General features: G+C 36.7%; 1 protein-coding gene across 5 annotated transcripts in view; it reads right to left on the bottom strand.

Moving 5' to 3' along the window:
* Positions 1–20,231, bottom strand: part of NOL4 (nucleolar protein 4) — a 449,173-nt gene that overhangs the window by 412,704 nt on the left and 16,238 nt on the right. Inside the window, exon 1 of one of the 5 annotated variants that reach the window (XM_043444303.1) lies at positions 19,494–19,609. The exons of 3 other annotated variants lie outside the window; for them this stretch is intronic. The gene's annotated coding sequence lies outside the window, so the exon portion shown is untranslated. Of the gene's footprint in view, positions 1–19,302; positions 19,358–19,493; positions 19,610–20,231 lie in introns of those variants that run through there. One more of the 5 variants, XM_043444304.1, reaches the window with a different exon arrangement.

Genomic DNA, 20,231 nt, shown 5'->3' with positions numbered 1-20,231 from the left:
TGAACACTGTTATTCCATATACACATATGTAACACCCTATTACTCCACAGTAGGATACATGATCTTTCTCCCAGGATCTCTGCAACAAGAGGAGAATCTGTACCTCTTGAGAGTGAGTTCTAGGCCGTTTATCACAAACAATCTCAGCCAGTGATTAGTTCTTATAGTTTGCACTAAGCATTTTTAATACAATGGTCCCTGCAGCAATCTTTATAATAAAATTCTTTATAATATTTGTTGCATCATTCATTTTCATTTCAGTATTCTCTGGTTCCCTGACACTTGGACTTCTCCTAATTTTTAATTGGAGGATAATGGCTTTACAATGTTATGGTTTCTGCCATATAACATGAAGCAGTCACACGTATACACACGTTATATCCTTCTTGAGCCTCCCTCCCACCACTCCCCACCCATCCTACCTGTCTAGATTGTCACAGAGCACCAGGCTGAGGTCTGCATCACACAGCAAATTGCTGCTGGCTATCTATTTTACATATGGTAATGTGTATCTTTCAATGTCACTCTCTCCATTCATCCCACCCTCTCCTTCCCCTGTGCTTGGATTTTAGGAAATGGCAACCCACTCCAGTATTCCTGCCTGGAAAACTCTATGGACAGAGGAGCCTGATAGGCTACAGTCCATGGGGTCGCAAAGAGTCGGACACAACTGAGCAACTTCACTTCACTATATTGCAAAGCAATCATTTGGTTAACAAGCTCACACTCACACTTAGCCACTAAGTTGTGTCTGACTCTCTGCAACTCTGGACTGTAGCCCACCAGGCTCCTCTATCAGGGATTTCCTGGGCAAGAATACCAGAGTGGGTATCCATTTCCTTCTCCAAGGGATCTTCCCGATCCCAGAATTGAATCCTCGTTTCCTACATTGGCAGATGGATTCTTTACCACTGAACTACCAGGGAAGCCCTGGGTAACATGAGGAGACTTTTAAAATGTACTGTGGTCAAAATCCATCCTGGATAATAGGTAAGACAAAGAATGGATTAAGGAAAAGCCCAGTCACTATCCTTCCCTTGGCCATTTGTATTCTACTCCGCAGCCATGAGTTACTCTTTAAACATATCCTGAATTATTTCATATAATTAATAAACTCTTAAGATGTCTTTACATTCTCCCTCAAAATAGATGATACTTCTGCATTTATTGGGAAAAGGAAGAGATGACAATGACAAAAAGGAGAGGAATTAATACTTAAATTCTTTGCTGTCAGAAACTGACACATGAATCACATGTATTGCCTCATTTAATCATCACAATAACCATGTGAAATAGCTGTCATTTACTTTCCTTACTTCATAGATATCAGAAGAACTTTTCAAGTATGAACTGATTTCTTTCATTCATCATTCTATGTGTATCCTGGTCCTTTCCCCAAACCGAGTTGTGAGGGTTATATACATACACTGCCCTAGGGAAAGTTGTGATGAACACACATTGTTTAAAAATGTTCAAATGTTCAAGTCTTGGATTTTAAGTTTCAAAAGTTTACTTGGATTTGCAAGATTCTGAACTTTGGATCTTCAGAAACCTAAAGCCTGAGGACCCATCACATAATATTTATGCCATAAGAAACAGACCTGAATAAATGTTGAGGAAGTAATAAACAGTTTTCACACTTCCTGTGAGATAACAATTCTCAGTGGGTGAAGACAAACAGAAGAAAATGTACCTGCATACTCATGAGTTCCTGAGAAGAAGTTCTACAGTCTATGCCTCCCTAAAGTTTTACTTTAAAAAAAGAGTTCTGAGAAGCTAAACCCAGATAGCTTTGGGAATTCCTGCAACCCCAAATATGCAGAATATATCATGAGAAATGCCAGGTAGGATGAATCCCAAACTGGAATCAAGATTGCCTGGAGAAATATCAACAACCTCAGATGTGCAGATGATACCACTTATGGCAGAAAGTGAAGAGGAACTAAAGAGCCTCTTGATGAGGGTGAAAGAAGAGAGTAAAAAAGCTGGCTTGAAACTTAACATTCAAAAAGCCAAGCTCACAGCATCCAGGGGTAAAAATGAAAATAGTGGCAGATTTTATTTTCTTGGGCTCTAAAATTACTGTGGACAGTGACTGCAGCTGTGAAATTAAATGTCGCTTGCTCCTTGGAAGGAAAGCTATGACAAACTTAGACAGAATACCAAAAAGCAAAGACATCACTCTGCCAACAAATATCCATACAGTCAAATCTATGGTTTTTCCAGCAGTCATGAATGAATGTGAGTTGAACCATAAAGAAGACTGACTTGAAGAATTGATGCTTTCAAACTGATGCTGGAAAAGAATCTTGAGAGTCCCTTGGACAGAAAGGAGATAACCTCAGTCAATCCTAACCCTGAATATTCATTGAAAGGATTGAGGCTGAAGCTCTAATATTTTGGCTACCTAATGCAAAGAGTCAACTCATGGGAAAAGACCCTGATGCTGGGAAAGACTGAAGGCAAAAGGAGAAGAGGGTGGCAGAGGATGAGATGGTTAGATAGCATCACTGACTCAATGAATGTGAATCTGAGCAAACTCTGGGAGACAGTGAAGGACAGGGGAACCTGGCATGCCGCAGTCCACAGGGTTGCAAAGAGTTGGACACAACGACTGAAAAACAACAACAATAAATATAACGGGTGGGTGGCTTATTTTGTTATTTTTTCTGCATCTGACATAGTTTGTGAGCAAGAGAATGGAGACAGCTGAATGCCAATGAGTATCAGTGAGACAGTCTCACAAGCACACACAGGAGAGTAAGTGAACTCAACCCATGATATCAAGAAAGACAACAAGATACCTAAGAGAGTCCCATATTTGTATAAGTGCTGTATTCACAAACAAGGTGTACCACATTAGCAATCTACTTGATAGAAATGAATTGAATGGGGAAATGGATTGGATTGGCCAGAAAGTTCATTCAGGTTTTCCTATGAGAGATTATGGCCAATCCAATACATCTGGGCAGATACCAGTACCGTCAGCAGGAACCAAAGCCCAGTAACATCCACTCTGTCTGTGACACTATGTGAACCACCCTCAGTCCTTAGAATCCCAGGCAAAGGGATATGTTCAACTTACTGAGTTCACCAGGAATTAACTAAAATTTAGATTCTGCTTTCACCAGATTTCATTTGCTTTTATTTATCTAGTCCCTCAGGTGGAAGCTGAGATTACTGATTTGAGACATTTCATCCTTTGTGACATAAGCACTCAGCATCATAAATTTTCCTCAAAATCTTCCTTTAGGTGCATCCTGAAAATTCTGATATGCTACACTATCATTTTCATTCTGTTTGAAATATTGTCTAATTTTCTTTGGGATTTCTTCTTTCACCTATAGGTTACTTAAAAGTATGTTGTTGAATCTTTGAATACTAGGGGAATAACCAGATAACTTTCTCTTATTTGATATCTTAATTCTTTTAGTTAGAAAATATCCTTTGTATATTATATACTTATCATAGCTACATAAACTTTAAAGCCCCACCAGTGCTATAATTTTTCCTTTCAAAAGCCATATATATTTTAAAGAATATAGAAGATGAAAAATAGTTTATTTATAGTTTCTATTGCTCTTCCTTTAGTAAAGTTCCAAATTTCCTTCTAGTACCATTCTTCTTCAGGCTTTCCTGGTAGCTCAGGCAGTAAAGAATCTGCCTGCAATGCAAGAGACCAGGGTTCGATCCCAGGGTCAGGAAGATAACCTGGAGAAATGGCAATCCACTCCAGTATTCTTGCCTGGAGAATTCCACCAACAGGGGAGTCTGGTTGGCTACAGTCCACGGGGTCTCAAAGAGTTGAACACAACTGAGTGACTAACACACACACACATACACACACACACACCATTCCTCTTCAACCTGAAGAGCTTCCTTTGGCATTAAATTAGGAGCAGGTCCAGTAGAAAATAATTCATAGATTTTCTTCATCAGATAATGTCTTTATATCATCTTCTTTCTTGAACAGGTATTCTTCAATCAATATACAATTCTTTCAACATTTAAAAAAAAAGAAAAGAAAAAAAGTACTATTGTTAGGGTCCTCCATTGTTTCTGAGGAGAACTCTGTGGTCACCTGAATTATTGTGTGTTGTTTACCTCTGGCTGCTTTCAAGATTGTTTTGTTCTGGCAGGTTCATTATGTGTTTTAAAACATTTTTAAATTTTATCTTGTTTGGGTTTTACCACATATCTTGGTTTGTTACCAAATCTGGGAAACTTTTAGTCAATATTTTTCCAAATATTTTTCTTCTATAACAATTTCTTTCTTTTCTTCTTCTATGATTTCAGTGGCAAAAAGAAAAATTTATTTTTTTATATTGTAATCTTCTTCTACCCTGTTTTTCAGATGTGATAATTTCTACTAATCTATCTTTAAACTCATTGACTCCTTCATGTGCTATCTGCATTCTATTCTTGATCCCACCCAGTAAATTTTTATCACTTATTAAATTTTTTAGTTCAAATCTTTGCATTTTATTCTTTTTAAAAGAACTAAAGTTACTCTTCCTCTGCTTAGAATATCTATTTTTCCATTAATTTCAAAAGTATTTTCATCTTCTGCATAGAGCATTGGTTATAATAGCTGAAAGTTCTTAACTTCAACATCTGACTCAACTCAGAGTTGGCATCTGTTGGTTTTTTCCTCTTAAAACATGTCCAATTTTCATCATTTTTATATGCAATTTTGCATATAAAATTATCTTATTTCAGGCTGTATCCTGAACATTTTTATTATGTTGTGAGGTTCTGGATCCTACTAAAATCTTCTAGAAAGTGTTGTATATTTATATCATGCACTAAATCCTATTAGACTCAGACCATGAGCTTTGCTTGCCTTCTCACCAATGATTCCATTATCAATTAAGTTTTCAAATTTTTCTGTTTCTTTGGGTCTAATCTGCATATGGGTAGTGTAGGGATTAATCTGGGACTTGTAGCTTACATCACACTTCAGTTCTCAAAGACTTGGTCATGGTAGTTTGCATATGTGCTTCACATTCACAGCTTGACAAAGAACTGTCTGGTATTTCCCTCACTCTTGTTTCCAACATCCCTTTATTTCTGATTCCTCTAGCCTGAAAATATCAGTGCCTCTCAGCATTTCATCCTTCTGCATTTTGCATAAATTCATGAGACTGGAGCCATCTTCAGGACACATGTATCGGGAAAATGAGAGAGAGAAAGTAGTAGTGGAATTTCACAGATACTCGGACCACAGGGGCCCTTTCCACATGTCTCCTCTAGCCAACAAGAAAGGTTGTCCACTAAGAGTTTTAGGTTCCTCTCTGCCAGCACGGCCACCATATAGCATCAGAGCAGCTCCATGACTGAGACTAGCCTTCAGTTAAATCTAGGAGATTAAAGAATGGGAAGAACAGAGAGAAACTCACCCCACGTATTGTTTGGCGTCTAATCCATTTCCATCCGCATTCTGCCTTTTATTGTTTTTCAGAGTGCTCAGGTAGTTGTATTTTAGGCTCTCACTAGTTTTTCATGAAAGAACTCATCCATATGATTCATAATGAAAGAGATACACCTTTTTGACCAGCACTGGCAACTCACATGGAGCTTTTTTTTAGAAACAAAGAGTCATAAGCCCTGGCCTGACCCAGAATCTCCATTCTAACAAGATTCTCAAGTAATGGGTAAGCACATTAAAACAGGACATATCAAAAAAGAAAAAAACAAAAACAGGACATATCCTGAGCTAGAAGACAGGAATAAGATTTACAAAGTTCTTGGATCCTAAGAAGATTCAAGTAAAGTTCCTCATTGAGGGCCAAAAAAATCAATTCCAAGATACAAACACACACACACACACACACGTATTTTTGAGAAGGATAGACAAGTATCATAATTAAGTGGGAAAATAAACTTAAAGCAAAAAAATAAATTAATGATAAATCATATGGAAATAGTAAAGAAAATTATGGATGACAGTTATGGTAACAAGGATGGGAACTACATTTAATACCTTGTAATAAAATATAATGGAAAAGACTCTGAAAAGGAATATATGTATGTAGTTATATGTGTATATATATAGATATAGATGAAATTGAATCATTTTGCTGCTTTGCTCTACACTAGAAACACAGCATTGTAAATCAACTGTACTTCAATAAAAATTTTTTTTAAATGTTCAAGAGAGTAAAATCAAATAAAAATTTTAAAAAGAAGAAAATTATGGTAGAAACACTTGATTAGGTATTTATAAAGCCATAAAATAATTATGAAGACTATTGGGGAAATCTTAATAATGATTTTAAATGAAAAAAGCACAATTCAAAGTTATAGGCAAACTATGATTATAACCCTATATATAAAGTATGCCAGGTACCATATTTTAGAAAATAACTTAACTAGAAGAGAACAGCAAGGATGTCAAGGGAACTGGAAACTAAGAATGACTGCCCAGAAGGGGGAACTGCAAATGAGTCAGGTGACAGACCCACCTTTGCCTCCCTGATATCCATGTTCCCCTTCCCATCTCATCAGCTTGCTAGTGTTCTTTTGGAGATCTCATCAGTGTATGTACAGACATAATTGGTTACACATAGACTTTCTGAACTCCACCAAAAACTCAGCAGATATTATAGTATAAAACCTAAAATCACTTAACTTATACTGAAAAATATAACTCAAATATTCCCAATATTGGCAAAAGTTTGACCAGTGCATCCTCTCTCTTTGGTCAATTTATGTAGGAACCCAAATAACCAAAAGGTGGCTTGTTAAATGTGGGTTTAAAGAGGGCTTGATAAACCCACATGATCAAGTTATGGCATCTGGCTCACCTGAATGGAAACCATCATCAGGAAACACTAAGTTCTTCATCATCATAACAGTATATTATTTTATCAGCACTGCCAGTATGTGTATCTTTAACTCATTATTTCCATGGCTGGAAAAACACCACCTATTATTATTATCTATATTAGTGCATAAAGCTCTTGTTATCCTTAAAGCTATTCAGTTAAGAATTTAAAAATTTAAAGTTGGAAGACAGTGAATACATCACATGTAAATGTCAATATCAATTTTCATTTATTCAATATATGCTAACATATAATTATTTGCTAAACTTGTGATAAGACAAAGATGTTTTCTTTAAGCATGGGCCTACCGATTGACATTCCAAGTGTGAATAATGCCCTGGACAATGCATCGTCCGTGACTTCTAGTTTCAGTTACTTTAAAGTAAGTTTTTACTTGTAATCTAGGCTGTGCAGAAACCTGTTTTCTTCTTTTTTCTCTATTCTTTCCTAATTGTACTTTTTAGCAATTCACACTAATTTTGAGCCTTTCTAAAGCACTGAATTTACGTTCATGCATTCAGTTCATCAGTTATGAAATATTTAAATGACAAAATCATGATAATAATTGAAACTCACATAAAAGATGTGGGAAAATGTAACCAGTAATATAAACACAACTCCATTTCACGTGTACAAGGCACAGGTTACTACAGCGTAGACTACTTTGAATGAACTATCCACACTCTGGGAAGAGAATTTTGATTAATTCACTAGTTAGTGAAGCTCTGTTATGAGATCTTTTATTATACTTTCAATCAAAATACCATCTAGTCTTGAAAATCCCATCTAATTAGGTCAATTGGTTAGAGCATAGCGTAATTATGACCAAGCCAGACATTAGATATGTGCCACTTATCTTTGCCCCATGTTCCTAGATTAAACCCCTAAAGCCTTCTAGCCATCTGGCAACTGCAGTCGGGTCCAGAGGTGTTGCCTCTGCACCCCCTCACTCTGGCACCCCACCAAAGGAAAAAAAAGATAACTTAAAAAATATTGTCCAACCTTATCTCAACGACTACTTTTTTTATACATAATGATGAGACCCAAATATTCAAATAATATTTTCTGAAAACACATAACTTTAAAAAAGGAAGAACTAGCAACAAAACACCCTTTCTCTGACTGTCAGATAAGCCATTCCTTTGTATTACCAAAATGAAGCTTCCCATTTCCTGAACTTATATTCCGAGTCTCCTTCACAACCTTCCAGTTTCCTAACAGTGCCCAACACTTGAAAAATCTGTAACTCTGAGAATAACTAGCACAAATGAACACTTGATTAAAATTAGGAAGAGTGGGACATAAGAGTCTCTTGAACAAACCTCAGACAGAAAGGGAAAATAATCAAACTAAAGATTTTCTCTTCTCAACATAGAGAGAGGAAAATGATTCCAATTCCTGTTAATATCTTAACAGAAGAAGATATACCTGTTATTGTTATTTTCTACATGCTAATTCCCCAAATATTAAGCAGGTCTCATTTAAAATGTATAATATTATAATAAAATAATTATTTAAAAATAAAATTATAGGATGATTAGTGCTAATAAATGATATTGCTGCATATTGTTATTTGTCACTATGCAGTCAAAAAATATTTAAACATACATTAACATAATGATGTGTATAATGCTCTATTTTAATACATGCACTCCTCAATCTCCATCCTCCCTGAAAACCATAAAACAGTAAGCCACTTCATAGTCTATAAAGAAGATAGATGGAATATAGTGAAATAAAATATTTTAATTAAAAACAGAAAAATCAAATTAGTACATAGTAATAAAGCAATATATATATATACACACACACAAATATATCTAATGTGATCAATAACTATCTCAAATGAGCTGTTAGAAATTATATATTTTACTAAATTATGGACCATCGCATAAAAAACGATTAAAATAGCAACACATTAGGCATTAGCAGAACGCCATTTAAATTATTCCCAGCTGCATCTTAAACCACAATTAGTCAAATATGCTTTGTAAAAAGTTGTTTTAACTGAGCAAATGCTTTTTGAAAGATTTAGACCAAAAAACTATGTATTATTTTCTCTTGCTGTATAATTACAAAGCTTAAAGCTTCACAAACTTATATTATCTCAGTTTCTATGGTTCCAAAGTCCAGCATATTTTAACGGGTCTTCTGCTCAGGTTCTTATAAAGCTGAAATCAAGGTGGAAGACAGCTACATTCTTTCTTGGAAGCCCAACCGGGAAAAGCTTCCTTTGGTCAGAATTTATTCCTTGTAGTTGTAGGACTTAGGTCGCCATTGTTTTGCTAGCTGTTGGCAAAGCATGCTCTCAGCTCCTAACCACATGGCCTCCTCCATCTCAGCAACAGAGAATCTCCCTTACAATGAATTCAACTCAGGTTTTGAAATTCTCTGCCTGCTATTTCTGCTATAAAAACTCTCTGCTTTTAAAAGGCTAATGTGATTAAGTCAGACCCACCTAAAAGAGCCCCCCTTTTCCAGTTAACTGTGCCGTATAACATAAGCATAGGAATCAGAGATCATATGCACACTTTTCACTCACACTCAGAGGTAAGGGAATTAGACACATGTGAGGGTCGTTTCAGAGTCACCTTAGAATCCTGCCTATCACAGTACACAAAGATTGAAGAATCATAGTGGCAGAGACAGGCACGTGGATTTAAAATCAAACAAGTCTGAGGAATAAACAACTTGGAGTAGGATGTAAAATACTGCCTTAAAGTATAAACTTCATGTTCTAAGCAATATTTGAAATATTACTTTGAAAAGGTCTGTGCTTGAATAAGTGTTCTATTAATATATAGAAATCTCCCGTGGGTTTTAGAACAATTTCTCTGGTAAATCTTTGTAGCTGTGGATGTAGTAATAAGAGGTCAAAAATTATTTCTCCTCAACTCTAAAAACAGAAGGAAAAAAACACATTTTATTACAAGATGATTTCACCCATATTCCTTTTTCTTTCCAAAATTTTTAATTTTTATAGATTTAAATTATTGCCACATTTTGTCAAATGTTCACAGTACATTAAACAAGTTAGAAGTCAAATAGTCAAATGTATCATCAGCAGGGTGAATGGAATTGATACATTCATTCTAAAGAACGCTAACTACAGCTACATACAACATGGGTGAATCTCACAATAAAATCCAATAAAAGTAAAAGACACAAAAGAGTATTTAGAGTATCATTTTCTGTAGAAATTTTAAAATCAGGAAAAACTAAACTGCATAGTTTAGGGATGCCTTGTTGTTGGGTCATTAAGTTGTGTCCTTTTAAGTGTCTTTAAATTTATTTTCTTACATTTCAAACAATCTTATTTTTAACACTGTATTGGGATTAATAAAGTCTGACGTTTGTGCAGCATGATTCAATCACACAATATCAAGCTATTGAACTATATTGATTTACTGCTTGACAATTTGATTTCAGTATCTGTGTAATATTTGTAACTATAATATTTCAAACAAATATTGAGGCAAAAGGAACTATTCAACTTTTATTCTTTATTCATCTGATTTATAATCAGCATAAACCAAGGAGAGATCTCAAGTCCCTACCCATAAGACCTAAATCATAACATCTTTGCTCAAACACTTCTGGTAGCTGGCATTCCCTATAGAAGGAAGGTCAAACTTTGCAACATGGCAGTAGACGCTTCCCGTAATTTTGCCCCCACCTACTTTTCCAACTTCATCTTCCACTGTACCCTGCACTTCAGCTATTCTTGACTGTGTACCATCTCAACTTGCTTTGATGAAATAAAATCTCACTTCCATCAAAACAATACCAAAAGAGTACAATTGTTTTATGGATGTCATGGATTTTTATGGCTAAGAAATTATTTTTAATATTGTGTTAAGTGTAGAGGCACTCCCCTCTAAGAGAGAAGGTGGTATTTTAGCTGAAGTGTAAGGTCTTAACTAAAATGATTTACTGTGAGGTAATATTAGGCTTCAACAATAGTTTCTGCCTTCAACACAGCTCAGTCAGTAAATCATCTGCCTGCAATGCAGGAGACCTGGGTTCGATTCCTGGGTCAGGAAGATCCCCTGGAGAAGGAAATGGCAACCCGCTCCAGTATTTTTGCTTGGAGAATCCCATGGACAAAGAGGCCTGGCAGGCTATGGTCCAGGGGATCACGAAGAGTCAGACACAACTAAGCGACCAAACACACACACACAGAATATTATCCTATGGATTAGAGTAACTCTCCAAATTGGTATGTGCACACCCCAGGAAATGCATGAGATGACCTGCTGAGATAAATAAAAACATTAAAATTTATGTTTTTATACATTTAGTAATAGTTGGTGATGGACAGGAAAGCCTGGTGTGGTGCAGTCCATGGTGTTGCAAAGAGTTGGATACAAGTGAGCAACTGAATTGAAATAAGTAACCGTCCTATATATTTACATTTTTGAATATGTGCTATGTATTAAGTACTGATACAGAACTATATGTAATTTATAAAGATACACATGTTGGGGGAATATTCAATTTGCTTTAATCACTTGAGTGCATTATTTTACAAGTTTGGAAACCAAAGCAAGGACTTTGGAATCCAACTGAAATAGTTTCTTGTCCCAACTCTAACACTTAGAAGCTATGTGACTTTAGAAAGTTATCTTAATTTAAACCACAATTTTATCAAGTATGTAATAAAAAATGTTCTGATAGGATTATTGTAAATGTTAAAGGGGACATTTTGTTTAAAGTTATTATCTCAATCCTTAACCAATATATATTAATAAGTTGATAAATGCAAGGCATTTTTATTAATTGTGTTACATTCAAAACTTTCTATTGCCTAAAGAAGCAATGTGCTCATTAAAGAACTCTAGATGACAAGCAAAGTCACCAGTTTCACAGCCTATACATCCAAAAGAATTAAAAGCAGAGTTCTGAAGGGACACCCTTCACAGCAGCACTATTTCTAACAGCCAAAAGTGAAAGTGAAAGTCACTCAGTCTTGTTGACTCTTTGCCACCCCGTGGACTATACAGTCCATGAAATTCTCCAGCCCAAAATACTAGAGTGGGTAGCCTTTCCCTTTTCCAGGGGATCTCCCCAACCCAGTGATCAAACCCAGGTCTCCCGCATTGCAGGCAGATTCTTTCTCAGCTGAGCCACAAGGGAAGCCCAAGAATACTGGAGTGGGCAGATTATCCCTTCTCCAGGGGATCTTCCCAACCCAGGAATTGAACCGGAGTCTCCTGCATTGCAGGTGGATTCTTTACCAACCTAGATATCCGGGAAGCCCAAAGGTGGAAGCAATTCAAATGCTTATCAACAGATGAATAAACAAAATATGGTAAACACATAAAAAAGTATATTATTCAGCCATTAAAAGTAAGGAAATCCTGTGACACAATTTAACATGGATGAATTTTGAGGGTATTATGCTAAGTGAGACAATCAATCACAAAAAGACAAATACTGTCTAATTCCACTTATACTGTGGGGAGAGGGGGGCTTCCCCAATGGCTCAAAAGGTAAAGAATCTGCCTGCAATGCAGAAGTTCAGTTCAGTTGCTCAGTCGTGTCCAACTCATTGTGACCCCATGGACTGAAGCACGCCAGGCCTCCCTGCCCATCACCAACTCCTGGAGTTTACTCAAACTCATGCCCGTTGAGTCGGCAATGCAGGAGGTTCCAGTTTAATCCCCAGGTTGGGAAGATCCCCTAGAGGAGGAAATGGCAACTCACTCCTGGGAGAACCCATGGACAGGAGTCTGGCAGGCTACAGTCCATGGGGTAGCAAAGAGTCAGTCATGACAGGGCAAGCATGCATGCAATTATATGAGGTATCAAAAGTAGTCAGATTCACAAAATCAGAAAGTAGAATGGTGGTTTCCAGGGGCTGGAGGGAAGGGGAAAGAGGGAGTTCTTTATTAGTTACAGAGTTTCAGTTTTGCAAGATGAAAACATTCTAGAGATCTGTTGTACAACAAAATATATATGCTTAATACTGTTGTACCACACACTTACATATGTTTAAGATGGAAAAGTATATCACTTTTCCACTTATGTTTTTTTAACCACAATTTAAATATATAAAATTTTAAAAATAGACCCCAAATCTGGTTATAACTAGTTGGTGTGTAGTGTTTAAATAAGAAGATTCCATTGTGTTATGGGGCTGGGAAGCGATTTTCATTTATCCCATTAATTACTGTCAAAGATATGTTACACATGATGCCCTCCCTTCCATCAAAACAAATTTTGCAAAACAAAAACAAATTATCAAGCAATAGACATACCTCATGGTATGGTGTTGTAAGAATATGGTCAGTCGGTTCAAGTGATATTAAGCTGATAGAATCAACAGTATTCTATCAAGTATTGACCATAAGGAGAGAAGAAAGGGGGAAAATCAATCATATCACACAGACTTTTGGCTTGGAAAGGTGAGCAAACTGTATTGCCACCCCTGGAGAAAGAAAAATTTTAAAGAATATTTTTTTAAGAGGTTAGCTTGGAGGACCTAGTATGGGGAATGGAGAGAAGAAAAATTTTTGAATTTAATTTTAAGTGCCTTGGAATATTTTGATGGAAAACATCTAGTGGAAAACCCAAAGCACAGATCTGAACTCCAGCAGAAGTGTATTAGGTCCTCAAAACAGACACACAACTGAAGCCATGGATGGGGGTACTACTACTCAAGAGAAAGAGAGAGTGAGAAAAGGAATTCGAAATGTGTCTTATTCAAATTATTTAAATTTAAGGATACCTAATAAAGAAATCCATGAAATTTGGGGAAAAAACAAGTTTGCCACTGAATTTTAATAGTGCTAACACAATTATCTACAATATTCTGGTGGAAAGAGTGAAAACAAAGAAATTATACCTAGCTAAACTGCCCTTTAGGTATAAAGGAAAAGGACAAATATTTTTCAGTTGCATATAAACCCCAAAGAATAGAAAATAGGAGCCCTTCTTTAGGGGAAAAAATGATGATCAGGAATTACAACTAATCAACTGATGAATCAAGTCAGATAATTTAGAGGTAAAGAAAACCAGGTAAAAGAATGGATGATATGCATTTAAACATAACAAAGGGACAATAATTGTAAGAAGGAAATTACACACTATAACATAAAGAACCTTGACAATAAAAGCAATGATATTTATATAATACAACAAAATATATAAATTTGTAATAGAATAAATGTAATGTATTATAAACAGGGATAACAGTAACAAGAAGGTTAAAAATGCAAAAAGATTTGTTCCTTATCTTCCACTGGAGAAAGTCAATTATATGGTATAAAACTGAAATTGTAGTTGAAAAAATAAATATAATTCACTGTCAATATTTTAATCTTTTCTGTCAATTTTAAGAATACACACTTCTGTGAATAAACCTTTATCTATTAGAAAATTTTTGAATTTCGTGTATTTTTGTGACATTTTGATAATATTATATTTTATTCTTCTTAAATTAGCATATACTTATCATCCCAGTTTTAGAAAATCACTTCTGCTTCTCCATATACAGTATGACCATCAACCATTATCTCTAATCTTCTTTTGGGATACTTGTTTAGATGGATGTCTGTAATGATACTCATAAGTAGTCAATGGATATATCTAGGCAAGAGACTTAGCATGAATTTTTGGCAATTTTTTCCTTCTCACTTAGAGTTTTGAGTAATGAGTGTATCACTTTTAAGAAAACAAAGTCATTTTTTATTTTCTAAAAATGTAGTAAGAAAAAAGATGCAATAAAATACATTAATGCATATATGTATCTTGTATTTTAACTCCTTATTACACTGTGATTTTGAGTTCATAACACATAATTAAAATTATATCATGGTGTTCTTGCCTTGTTAATACTTAGATTAGCTTCTATTTTTGTAGCATCTATCATGTGTTCATGTGTCAAGCATATGCTGTATATACTATATGCTTATGAAGTATGAGTATTCTCATCCAAAACTAAAACTAGGCAAAGTTTTGAATGCAAATTAGGAAATCCTCAAAGAGAAACAAAGAGGAAACTGTGTCTTTAAATAAGAAACGTTCTCACAACTCCAGTAAATGTCAAATCCAGGATTTAAATCTTGCTCTAAAATCCTTACCCTGCCCACTATACCATGTCTCCTGCCATCCATGCTGTCCATGAAGTTTATATTGCTATCCTAGGACTATGAAAATGAGCATAAGCTAAAACACAATGGATTCACTTTAATTTTTCCTAGTTAGATATAAAAAATCTTGGCAAATACAACAGCTGTTATTGAGAGGTCTTTATGATCTTGACATGGAGATCGAAACTTTTGGAAATTCTGCTGCCACTTCCCTGTATTTGCTTCCTCATCTTTTCTCTATCCTATATAGAAAGGCCAGAGTTTAAACTCTTGACAAGTGGAATCTCAGAATTGTTGCTCAGAAGGTTTCTAGAGGGAATACATATGTGCTGGGTCTTATCCCTGACCTTCACCATAGTCACTAGTAACACAACTAAGAAGCACTAACAGAAAAGTTAAGGACTGGTATCTTCAGAAACAAATGTGGGATAGTCCTCATGTGGGCTCCCCAGGTTACCCAGTGGTAATGAATCTGCCTGTAATACAGGGGATGTGGGTTTGATTCCTGGGTCAGGAAGATTCCCCGGAGAAGGAAATGACAACACACTCCACTACTCTTGCCTGGAAAATCCCATGGAGAGAGGAGCCTGGCAGGCTGCAGTCTATGGGGTCACAAAGAGTCAGACACAAATTTGTGACTGAACAACTAGTCCTCATGTACTAAGAGGGTTTGATTTCCTTCTAAAATTCAGGGGTGTTAACTCAACAAGTCTTTTGTCTCTTAATCCTCATGGCCAACTGGCCTCTAGTAAAAGGAAAGGAAAGTGAAGTCACTCAGTTGTGTCCAACTCTTTGTGACCCCTGGACTGTAGCCTACCAGGCTCCTCTGTCCAAGGAATTTTCCAAGCAAGAGTACTGGAGTGGGTTGCTATTTCCTTCTCCAGAGGATCTTCCCAACCAAGGGATTGAACCCAGGTCTCCCGCATTGCAGGCAGACGATTTACCTTCTGAGCCACCAGGAAAGCCTGGCCTCTAGTAAAGACGCCCACTATTTCCTGAGAACCTAAAGGAGGTGCTGTGCTAGGGACTTGGACTTGCCATGGATGACTGATTCCTCCCAACAACTCTTAAGTGCCAGTGAAGTCAGCTTATAAACCACAATGCTGAAACTCATACTTGGGATCTCTTTAACCCCCACAAAGATCTACGGTATAGTGTGTCCCAAAATATTTAGATGAAGGGGGGAAAATGCATCAGTCATCAGTAGGAATTCCCACTGCCGAAGTATTAAGAGATAAGCAAAATTTGGGTGTCTCCCTGACTACTGCTTTGATTCATTCTCTGTCAGAGATACAAAGTATCATTCTGTATAGCTGGCATATCCCTCAGCTTTGTTTTCTAGAATTCCTACAGCAAATTACAGATCAAGGCCCAATATACATGATGTGAGCCTCAGTCACGGACTTAGGCCAAGTGGAAATGTACACAGACTCCTTATGTATTATTTTCTTCACTCTGATGTGGTATTAAAAAAAATAACCAAAACTACAATCAGAGAACTAAAAAACAGTAACTGCTTATGAACCAGTCCATGAATATTCATTCTAATCACTGTACAATAATCAATTAGTAGTATACACAGTGAGAAAATATGAAATCTGAGGCTACAGATTGAGAACTGAATAAATTATCATTTTTAAATGACATAACTAGAGATAGTGTATTTTCTTTTCTGGATAAAAAATTCATTTTATGTTTCCTCGTGGAATAAATAAAGGGAAAAAATATACGTAAATGGTTTAAAAAAAAAAAAAAAGGGCCAAAATGTCTGTTCCTACAAATACAGGGAAAGAAAAGCATTGCTCACATTATTTGATTTTATAGTTTGGATATTCATTACCTTGTTTGGTTAAGACTGAAAGACAAATAGAAATGTAAGTTTACTGAATTTCCTAATGACTTATAGAATGCAGTAGACTTTTAAAAAATAAACAATAATGCATGAATAATATTACTAGTGAAATGTAATGAAATTTCTGATTCTTTTCTAAATTTACCTTTCCTAATATGAAGCGGTAAAATGTGTTTACATTTGTAAGTGTGATGTTTTAACTAATTGCTGCCAGAAACCAAAGTGTCAGTCAGGATGTAAAGCTTCTGACAACAGACTAAGCTAGAACTATCAGAGATGTAAAACAGAGTAACCATAGTGAGGCTAATTTTAAATGGTCACTGATTAAACATTGTTTCTGAATCAATGTCAGGCATTTCCTGTATCTTTTTTAGAACTGTTTGAAGTTATCCATAATTTCATACTTCTAAATTTCTGACACCTTTAAGGAAAGAACATAGAAAAGTAACAGTGGTAGTATGAAAAAGAACTTAGATCCCATGCTCAGCAAAGCACATATGTGTGTGTATACATGCACACGTGCGCACACACACACAGTCCCACTCCAGACCTAAAATGGCTGAGTCGCAGGATGTTGTTGCTTGGTGACCAAACAGTATCTGCTCAGCCACACAGTAATCTAAACAGTGACAGATATGTCCCCTCGGTTTCAGGCATGGCCAGTACAAATAGTAAAGGGCATGCTTATCTTCTCCAATATTCTACATTTTTAAGTCAGTTGTCACTTGCTTGATTTTATCATCAGTTACCTTGAGGCTTCAAGGGGAAAGTATTTGAGGAAGCTATAAATACATCTGCTCTTTTGGAAAAACAAGAGGTAGGACCAAGCTTCTTTTAGAATGAAAGATAGTCCTGTTTCAATTAAGCCTGCATGGTGTGTCTGCTCGGTTCTAGTCTGACCTCCCAGTTGCTATCAGTCTCCCTTTCTTTCATTAAACACAAGGAGTTAATTAGCCCCAGCCTGTCCTCTCCCCTTCTCTCTTTCCCTTTTTGCAGTAGTAATGATGCCTAATTACCAGCAGCAGTGGGTGACTGCAACACCAGGAATGAATCGCTCTCAGTGACAGCAAAGCCAGTCACCAACCTTCAAACCTCAGAATCCTAGAATGATTCTCAGTCTACTTGAAAATACCATTCAAATACATTACTCTCTTTCAACCAATAAATGCTTTTGGATGCAAAAAAAAAAAAAAAAAAATCACTTTTTTTTTTTTTGGTCTTTCTGATGACTGCACCCCTGCTATCATAAAGAAAAACCATCATAGGTTTAAGGAAGAAATACTCTGAGATGTGGGGAAACACATGATAAAAGGGATCTTTTATTTTTTAAGTCAATGAAATGATGATTGGCTGTCTCTCAGAGAAGGAGGAGCCTATAATTCTATGTCAGGAGCAGCATAAAAATTTCATAAAGAGCAATAGGAAAGTTCATGAATTAAAAACCTCTTCAAAATTTCAAAACAGGTATGAATGAAAATCAGTGCTCTTAAATACTACACAGGAAACCATTATGCAAGAACATCACCTGAAGGATTACATTTTCTCCCTTAACTATATGGAATCTTTACTGAAAAGAGAAATACATGTTACTTTATTATTAATCCTGGAGCTGTTAATCTATATTAGATATCTTAGCAGCAATTTCTTAACAACTCTGCATTAATTTTTCAATGAAAATGTGGTACCCAAGAATGTGAATGCCGGTTTGAATTACTGGCATCCATGTTTATCTTAGTGCCTCTATGACCATTACAGAATTTATGTTAGAATTTTTATTTAATGTTTTAAAAAAGAACACCTGTATATACATACAGTAGATGTAACCAAACCCATGCAAGTATAAACTTATTGGAGAAATACACAAGTAAAGCAATCTGACACATAAACAGAGGTGCCTAAGTAAAACATTTTAAGAAATGAAAAACAAACTCCCAGCTAGCAATTTACAAAATAACACACACACAATCTTATTAAGCAATATTCAGATAAATATATCTTAAATCATTATTTTACTCATCAATTAGTTCAGTACCATCCAAAGAAAAATACATTCATATGTTGTGAATTCTAATTTACTTTGTCTAACTATTTTTAAAAATCAGGTTCTTAATGTTACTCCCAATATAAATGAATCAAAGCCCCTCATTCTCTATGACAGACTTCTGGCTCATCCAGATGTAGATAAACCTAAGTTCATCCATGCCCATCTAGTGCTCATTATTAATAAAGCAATCTCACCATTGTCTTTAGCAATGCCACATGTGAAAGGCGAAGGCTGCGTTTATAGATCGCCCTCCTAGAAACCTTTAAACAATGAAGCATATTTTTTAAAAAAGCAGAACTTTTACGTATGTTTCCGTTTCACCTTTATTCCCAAGTTCATTTTCCCATATAAATTTCAAAAGAAATATACTTCCTTCAAACAACTACCCCTAATTAATCTCAAGAAACCATAAACTGCTTGCCAAAAAGAATCCTCCATATAATCCTTTGAAAAACCTTTCATGCACGTATTTCCAATTTAATATACCTCCGTTTGATATAGAAGAGTAGCTTTCAAGGCATCTCCTTTCTAGCATCCTCCAGGAATACTGCACGGGAAACAGTTGCCAGTGAGAGATGGAGGAAAAGAAGCAAATGCTCAAGGAACGCCAAAGCGAGGCAAAAATGTACCGAGTGCCAGATAACCCTCCCCCACCCCTACTCCGGACGACTACCCACCTAGCATGATGAAGAAAGAGGTCTTATGGATGTGATCTGCAATCCTACTTGTAGCCCACACTTCCCATCTCCTGAAAACGGAAATTGACGCTGCCGCCGCTCCCCGACCTCACAGGCTTCTTCTGCCTGCGGAGGCTGAGATACTGAGCTCTCAGCGCCAGCGCCTGGGCTTGCAGCTTTGCGGCCGTGAGACTACAGCCATCCCAGAATAAGGAACAAATAACGTACACCACTTGATTGCGCCCAAACCCATCACTCTTTGTTGTTCATCATGTAGCTGCGGCTTTATTTGTGAAAGCGGCAAGTGAGGAAGGGGAGGGTGGGTGGGCAGGAGGAAGCATCTCCAGGACCCTATCTACCATCTAAATCTTCAGGGCAAGATCTCCGGGAGTGATTAAGGCGATCGGACAGCCAGGTGTCTCCCAGGCGGCGGTCTAACAATAAAACCTGATAGTGTCCGGGGGGGTGGGGGGAACCCCACATCCACGACCAGCGCCACGTTCGGGCTTTGTGCCAATAAAAAGACACCGTAGACTATCGATCAGAATCGTCTATTATCAGAGCGTGCGGCTGGGGTTTCAGCGTGGCCTTTATGCGCGGTGGCGAAGGCGGGACACGCTCCGGGCGCCTAGCGAAGGACGTGGGACAATGGCCCAGCCCGAGGACGCGAGATGCCGCCCGACCCGGGGATGGAAGCTCCGGAGACGAGGAGGGCTGCGCGCTCGAGAGATGCGCTGC

The sequence above is a fragment of the Cervus canadensis genome, chromosome 23 (assembly GCF_019320065.1).
Source record: "Cervus canadensis isolate Bull #8, Minnesota chromosome 23, ASM1932006v1, whole genome shotgun sequence".
Classification (NCBI taxonomy): Eukaryota; Metazoa; Chordata; class Mammalia; order Artiodactyla; family Cervidae; genus Cervus; species Cervus canadensis.
Note: the sequence above shows the minus strand (reverse complement) of the source record. Positions and strands in the feature narration are given on the sequence as shown.